Source organism: Triturus cristatus, chromosome 2_1 (assembly GCF_964204655.1).
Source record: "Triturus cristatus chromosome 2_1, aTriCri1.1, whole genome shotgun sequence".
In the NCBI taxonomy this organism is placed as follows: Eukaryota; Metazoa; Chordata; class Amphibia; order Caudata; family Salamandridae; genus Triturus; species Triturus cristatus.
Window position 1 is genome coordinate 47,594,172 of NC_140581.1, and position 8,349 is coordinate 47,602,520.

Below are 8,349 nucleotides of genomic sequence, written 5' to 3' on the forward strand. Positions count from 1 at the left end.
GTAGCTTGGCACGAGCAGTCAGGCTTATCCCGGAGGCAATGTGCAAAGCATTTGCGCACGCACACAGCAACAACATCACAGGCCCACCACAAAAGAAACTCCACACAAGGTTATATATAAAAATAGCCTTTGTATTATAATAAACACATTAGATGATAATCACATAATTTACACTGTGCCAACTGGCACTGGCCAGAAATTTACAAGGGACTATTTACACGGGACAGGGCCACATGGACCACTGTCAGACTCAGCACAATTCACCAAGTGTACATGTAGAACATATCCTAACTGTAACACAAATTATCACTGTAGAGCACAACCAGTAACTACTGGCGCAATAATGACTTCAGCATTATCACAATAGAATCAGGTATAAAACCTATCCTGCATCCATCACAGGAGCATAAACACATTATGCAATTTCTCATTAGTCTAACGCATTAGACCTAACCACCTAAGTATAACTACACTAGGGGCGTACTTCGCACAGGGAAGTATTATCTCCCTAACATCAACCTAAACAGGTAAAACAACCTCCTAATCATAAAAGACCACATTTAGAGGTATAACACAGGGTGCGCACAACATACTATACACAGTACATTTCCTAACACCATAAGCATTAATACAGGGTGCGCACAATAACACCTAAATCACATTAGGGTCCAGGTTGCGCTAGAACCTAAACGTAGCAGCTGCCCACTAATTGCTGGGCAGCTGGGAAAGTATGGGGCAAAGGAGTGCGTCTCACTCCTAACTCAAAAGATGCCCCAAAGAACTGTGCGCCTAAACGGTGCAGCTGCCCACTACTTGCTGGGCAACTGGGAAGATTTAAATGGGGCCTGGCACCAAGGTGCTTTCTGGAACACTTTCCAGAAGGTTTCAGCTGCCCTCTGTCTGTTGGGGCAGCTGTGAAAATCGCCAAACTGGTAGGGACATGGGCCCCTCTGGCCCTCTCAAGACAAATATGCCCCCTTTGTTGGAGCCACACTGGGCTCTAAAAGTAATCATGCCCCAGCTGTTACTGCGGCCCGCAACTGTGTAAATCAGCACCACACAGGGGCACTGAAAATGCTCACGGGCCCCACTGGCCCTTTAACCAACAATGTGCCCCCTTCATTGGAGCGATCCCCAATCAGGCGGGGGCTGCTCTGGAAATAGGCAGGAATGCGGGGAACAAGCCGGGCCCCTCTGGACCCCCTCAGGACAAGGGCCACTCATGTAGGATCCAAAACTGTGCCTCACAAGGAACCACACCATAGATGAAGCCCCTACTCACCGGGGCTTCGTAGGACTCCACTCGCTGCTCTCCGGGTCTCTGGGGACTCGCTGGTCTCCTTGGCGCTGCTGCCTGCGGGGGCTCTTCCGGCCCACAGGAGCCCCCGCCTGCTTCAACCGCACACCTCGCTTCACCCGAGCCCCCTCCTGGGACCCCGGACTCCTCTGGGCTTTGCGCAGGGCTCCCACCGGCATCCGGGAGCCCTACGGGGCAGGTTGACGCTTCGTCCTCACCACTCCTTCCGGTTCCGGTTCCGTCCGGCGGCCCCGCCCACAACCAGACGGGCCGCGGACTGCAGCGTGGATCTCGGGGGCAATGAGGGATAGACTCCCTCGTAAGGGAAAACAAATGTAACAGCGATGTGGGCACCCGCATTGGCGTAAAAATAAGAATAAAGCGGGGTAGGCTCCCGCTATCAAAGGCACCGTAATGTGGGGTGAAAACCCACTCCTGGCAGCATCACGGGGGAATCCCTACATCGGGATTCCCTCGGCGGAGATCGCAGCTCAGCGCTGCAAAGCCTGCTCGCTCCTCCTCGGGGAAAAATAAAGCGCTTGGCTCTAGACAAAGGAATAAAGTGCTCACCAGGCACTAGGAGCAGGCAAAAGTCCTGCAGCACAGGAGAACAAGTCCAGTAGAGGTGTCAGGCGCAGAGCTGGGCCTAGGGGCCAGCACACAGAGTCCTCCAGCAGGGAGGCAGCCCCCATGGCGGTCCCACCTGGGCCCCAGCAGCAGCAAGCCCCCTCCTCCGTCAGGAACAGGAACACTGAACATTTTCATGGGGTCACAGACCCTCTTTTATACACAGAATCCTTTGTTTCAAGGTGCAGGGAAGGGGCGAACCAGATGCAACTGGTTCTTGAGCACTTTGTTTTGCTCAGCCCCTCTCCCTATTCACAGAACAGGCCAGGGTCATCAGTCGCACCACAGGGGGAGGAGCCAGCATTGTGTGGTGAAAGCCTAGCCCTATTCAGGTCCCAGGTGTACTCCTCTCACTCATCAACATGCAGATCTCCCCACCCACCACCGGGGCAGACCCATCCTGACTCCTGGAGCCAGGCACACCAGCCAATCACACGCCAGACAGTCACTTCACATTTATGCCAGCGTCTAGAAGTGGCACTTCCATACTAGTCACAGTAACGCCGCACACATCATCGCGCAGCATTTAATCTCACGAGTTCGCACATACCAAACTTGACCCTGCACTCCTCTCACATCAGGACTTAGCACGGTCACTCAGATCCCCCATGCATTCCTATGGGAGGGCAGGTCAGTCTCACCAAACCATACACAGAGCGCACGCGCTTTCCACTGGGACACAGTGTAAAAGCGCCTAGAGGCCTAAAACCACTAGTACAACACAGGAAAAAGGATAGGATAATGCAAAATGTTTTTAGGGGTGAATTTGCTAGAAGGGCCAAGTCCCACACCTTCGTGTTAACCCTTGCGATGCTTCGCGTTCTCCATCATCTACTTTCGTTCAGTTCAGCTGCACCAATCTCTCGGTGACTCCACCGCTGCCCACGCGTTAACTTCCACATGAATAACCGCACTACCCAACTCTTGAGTTATGTTCGGGCTCAAGCTTGGGTTTTCACTGCGGCACTTGCATCCCTTCACGGGTCACTTGTGCCCGCTGAAGGGCAACCCCCACAATGCAATAATGGACGTCTGGCATTTGACTATTGGATTGCAATGTCAAATAGACACGCATTATAATATTGCACACTGCAATTTTGATGAAATAAAACGGATGAAGTTCACATATGAATTTGGATGGTTTAATATCTGGAATCCTTTTCTGAAACGCAGCATGCATCCCTCATCAGGCAACAAACGGGTGCATTCCGGGGACGCTTCCCTGCTGTGGGAAGCGCTGCGGATGGAACAGTCGCCTGTGTGATATCCCATAATACCATGACGCCACGTGAAGAAGTTTGTTTCTGTGTAAATGCCACTAGAACATTGAGAGGACATCAAAGGAATCCGCGAGGAGATTACCTGCCATGTACTTTATTTACATTGTATGATGAGATGTGGGGCCCTGCTCATGTCTTCTGGTTGAACATGTGTCCCTCGTGTGTACTTCAGGCCCGCACTTATGCTCAACCTGAACTATGACTAACGGATTGAGTCATGGGTGTAGGGAGCCACAGAGGGTAAATCCCAGCTCTGTCTCCCTTGCAGCTCCCAGTCAGAGTGCCAGGGTCGGAGGTGGGGGGTGCGCTGCGCCTTTACCGTGGCTCATGTTTTGAAGCCATGGACGTGACGCACAGAGCACCCAATGAGTGGCGTGAGCCTGGCGTTGCTTTTGCCTCAGTTGTCTTTACCGTGGCCCGTGTTTTGAAGCCATGGACGTGCAGCACAGAGCACTCAATGAGGGGCGTGAGCCTGGCGTTGCTTTTACCTCAGTTGTCTTTACCGTGGCTCGTGTTTTGAAGCCATGGACGTGACGCACAGAGCACTCAATGAGGGGCGTGAGCCTGGCGTTGCTTTTGCCTCAGTTGCCTTTACCGTGGCCCGTGTTTTGAAGCCATGGACGTGCAGCACAGAGCACCCAATGAGTGGCGTGAGTCTGGCGTTGCTTTTGCCTCAGTTGCCTTTACCGTGGCCCGTGTTTTGAAGCCATGGACGTGCAGCACAGAGCACTCAATGAGGGGCGTGAGCCTGGCGTTGCTTTTGCCTCAGTTGCCTTTACCGTGGCCCGTGTTTTGAAGCCATGGACGTGCAGCACAGAGCACTCAATGAGGGGCGTGAGCCTGGCGTTGCTTTTGCCTCAGTTGCCTTTACCGTGGCCCGTGTTTTGAAGCCATGGACGTGCAGCACAGAGCACTCAATGAGGGGCGTGAGCCTGGCGTTGCTTTTGCCTCAGTTGCCTTTACCGTGGCCCGTGTTTTGAAGCCATGGACGTGCAGCACAGAGCACTCAATGAGGGGCGTGAGCCTGGCGTTGCTTTTACCTCAGTTGTCTGCATTTCTTTAGTATTGTGTACACTTACCTGCTTCCATAGCTGCATAGAATTCCCTGCTGTCTTGTGCTACAGATACTGTGATGTGAAATTGCTTGCATCCAAATGTAAAGCATATTATTTTCATTGGGACGCTGCTCAGTCTGGTTTGGGTACTTTCGTTTCTCTTGATTGGCTAGACCTGCATGTATCAACCAGGAAAAGGAAAAGACACCACAATTTCCCCCCCCCCCCTCCCCTCAAAGACAAGCGACTCGGTTCATGTTCGCAATCTTTTAAGACCTTGAAGTAAACTGGCTTTTTTTAGTTTGCAGCCTCTCATTCGCACCCTTTCTCTGTCTTCTGCCTTCTAATTCACCTTCTGTTTTCTTCCTCTGCCCCCCTCTGCCTGTCCGTGTCTCTCTATCTGTGCGCCTCCTTCCTTAATCTTTCCCTCTTGTTCTCCGTCTCTATCTCACTTCGAGCATGCCCGCTCGTTCTCTCCTGTAGCTCTGTCTCGCTTTGGCTTGTATTGTCTGTTGTTACTCCTCCATCCCCACACTTGTGTTGCGCCCCTCCACCCCCTCTCCATAGCTTGCACCCCCCCATCCTCGCCCTCGCCCTCATCCCACTGCCTGCTCTTTGATTTCCACCCACCTCCACCACCTTTCCTTGTTTGGGATTGGAATGCAGAGTGATTTACTTTGTGGTCGTGTGCTGTGCATTCATCTGTTCCTTCTGGTGTAGCCCCTGTTTTTGACATGAGGCACTTAAAGGCGATTCACCTCGAAGTGCTATGATGCAAATGCTGTCCGTTCCTACACCTGCAGACTGGGCACTTTTTAAATAGGGATGCAGTGTGCAGTCAAGTGTTTTTCTACTAGAAAGTGCCTAGAAGTGATTCAGTTCATATGGGGCACTATAGAATGGACTTCACTTATTCTTTATACTGCGTTAGGCAGATGGGAAGCTGAAGTTGCAGCGTTTTCTTCCCAAAGGAGGAGGGGAGGTGTCTTCATGTGGGGAGGGGGCCCTGACGGGGACCTTTAGCACCAGTCATGACAGTGCTGTGAGTCCATCGAGCGCACCTACAAAAGTCCAGCTTCGCGTCACTGCCATGTGTAAATCTCGCGGCTTTTTTATATTTTGTTGTCGGGTGCATGTTTTTTTATCATAGTACAAACCCATTTACCTCATCTCCCCTCTTTAAAACTACAGAGCAATATATTGCCTTGCTTAAAAAAAACAAGTGGTAACACTTGAGCAGACTCTCAGTAACTTCGCTCGTCATTAATAGGATGGGTCTCGATGGTTCAAATGTTGGCGCTCCCTTTGTTTTGGTTTCCTTTTAGCAATCTTCCCTTGAAAATCCCCCTTAGCTCCGATTTTAAAGCGCCGGATCAAACGATTCGGAAGTTTGTCTGGAACAATAAACATCACCGGATTAAGTTAGCTACTTGACAAATGGATGTAGCATGGGGAGGATTACCACTTCCTACCAGGCTTCCCTGACTAATTTACTTTCACAACTAGGTGAGGAGATTTCAGTTTTTGACAACTTTTTGTTAGTACATATGCTGAAAGAGAGCGCTATAAAACTTTCCACTTTTCTACGACTTGCGAAACTTCCTGAAAAGACCAGATACAAGGTGATACTGGCATTAGCGGAGAGAGCCCAGCTTGTTTTTTCAATCACACGATATTCCAGCATTTCATGCCGAGACCCCTATCCAAGACAGGGCAGTAGGGGGTCTTACATTGCCCACAGGGCTTTACCAAGTATGGCAAGAACCAGGCTCCGGTCAGCTCGGGGGTTTCTATAACCGGGGGGCGTTAATTTCTTAGGAACGGTGAAATCCCAATCTTGCTCTTTGTCCACCGCTCTCTTTTTTCAGTTTCCCTCAGCTAGTTAATTTTCTTGTAAACAATTATACTATGATGGGTGGGGTGGTACGTCAAATCACTTGGCAGATAGGAAATAAAATGGTGGGGGTAGGATTGTGCTATCGGTTATTACACCAGACGGCCCACACCGAAGAGATTTTGTCAAAAGAGCTCCAGAAAATTCATGTGGAGACAGGCTGCAAGTTTAATGCAAAAGAAGGGCGGCAGCTCAGTGAGCTATCGAATAAAGCACTCAGAGGCGCTAACTTTAAGAGAACAACCTTTTTGTCTAGACGCTTAGCATATTATACCCCCCTGAGGTTGCATAAGATGTATTCAACGCATCCAAACCAATGTTTTAGATGTACGAAAGAGGGTGATGGAAGATGGGTGCACATATTGTATGAATGTCACAACTTGCAGCGATTCTGGGAAGATGTTTTTACCAAGATTTCTTTAGGTCTGTCTGTGACAATTGATCCATCATCTATGTTGGTTTTATTCGGTTCCTCGGGGGAGGTGAAATGGCGCACAAAATATCAGCAGTATTTAGACTAATTTCCATAGCGGTCGCTAGGTCACTTGTGCTGCAAAACTGGAGAGCCAATAAGCAGCCTAGGATTGATCACTGGGTTAATGAAATGGGCGGGACTTTCAGATTCGAGGAGGCCTATGCAAAATGTGTAGGAGCGACTGTAAGATTTAGAGCTATCTGGCAGAATTTCTCTACCTATTGTGCAGCTGAGGAGAGTAGGTTATAAAAGTCGGGTGCTTCATAGGAGCCAATTTCTGTATTTTATTTACTCAATACTGCTGTTAGTCACATCTGCATTTTCAAAAGTCCTCGATATTGATTTTCGAAATTCGATGCGGGTATCGTTCACAAATTAGTTGATTCCAGCACTTTTGCTATCAGCACTATGCACTTTGACTACCTAGTGACGAGCTTTGTTTGCAAGGATACTCGCACTATGCACTTTCTATTGGCTGTGATATATATGCCAGGCCGCTGTAGTCATTTTATAACAGTTGGCTTATCATAGTATTTAATTAACATTTTCTGCTGCTAGTTTTATATGCACTTTGAATTGATTGTACGTACAAACAGTAGCAGGCATATGTATTTGTAGGGAATCACTGGGGGTAAGTTTTAGCATTGATTATAGCTTAACATAGGTCACTGATAAATATGTTATATATTCTCCATATTACTTTTTACTGAGTACTTGTATAGCTGCTATCAATTCAGATCGTTTAATGTATCCCCATGCAATCGAGTGTCGTTGGATAACTGTTAATTGTGCCTCTTCTTGTTTATTCTGTGATGCCTTGTAGTATGTAGGCTTGTTTTTGTTTTTCTCTCCTTTCCTGTCTTCATGTGGGGAGTGGGCCCTGACAGGGACCTGTCGCACCAGTCATGATAATGTGAGTCCATCGAGCGCACCTAGAAAAGTCCAGCCTCGTGTTACTCCTCTGCCATGTGTAAATCTCGCTGCTTTTGAAATATGTTGTTGTCAGGTACATGTTTCTTTATCATAGTACGAACCCATTTACCTAAACTCCCCTCTTTAAAATAATAGCACACTATATTGCCTTTCTTAAAAAAATAAGTTATAACACTTGAACAGACTTTCAGTAACTTATATTGCACAGCTTTTCGACATGTTACAGCTTACAACAAACAACTGCTTATTAATTACAAGGGCAAAACCAAATGCATTTACCAATGCCTGTTTTTATTAAACTAACCTTGAAAGAAACCCTCCTCCTCCTTTGTTATTCCGCTCTCCTGCACAAGGAACACAGTGAGACTTTGTCTTAGGGGACTGGGCAATGGCTCTAGAGTCACCATCCGAGCCCTCTTCTTATAGAGAATGTTGAATCTGTGTGATGAAACATTGCATCAGAAATACACCCCAGGATTGCTCCAGGGCGCAGATGTGAGTGCAGAGGCCTTGTCAGTCATTCTTCTTGTGTTTTCAAAGAACATCATAATCAGTGTAATTAATTTTAAAACTTTGGGGAGAAAGGTACACACATATTATTATAGCCCTCAGTTGTTTTCCAGAGATACCGTCAAAACAAAATGTCTCATGGTGCTAACCTGCATGTAGAGTATTGCAAACAACAAGGGGAAACTGCAGATGAGTGAATTGTGGCATGTGCAGTGAAGAATATTGAAAAAGTAGGTGATTTTCTGTTTTCCCCTAACCTGGGTCTAATCTTTGCTAAA

At 48.2% G+C, this 8,349-nt stretch overlaps 1 protein-coding gene across 1 annotated transcript in view; it reads right to left on the reverse strand.

The window, feature by feature from the left end:
- Positions 1-7,945, reverse strand: part of LOC146863701 (vomeronasal type-2 receptor 26-like) — a 322,573-nt gene extending 314,628 nt beyond the window's left edge. The window contains exon 1 of the mRNA XM_085640670.1: positions 7,866-7,945. The gene's annotated coding sequence lies outside the window, so the exon portion shown is untranslated. The remainder of the gene's footprint in view (positions 1-7,865) is intronic.
- Between the last annotated feature and the right edge of the window lie 404 nt (positions 7,946-8,349).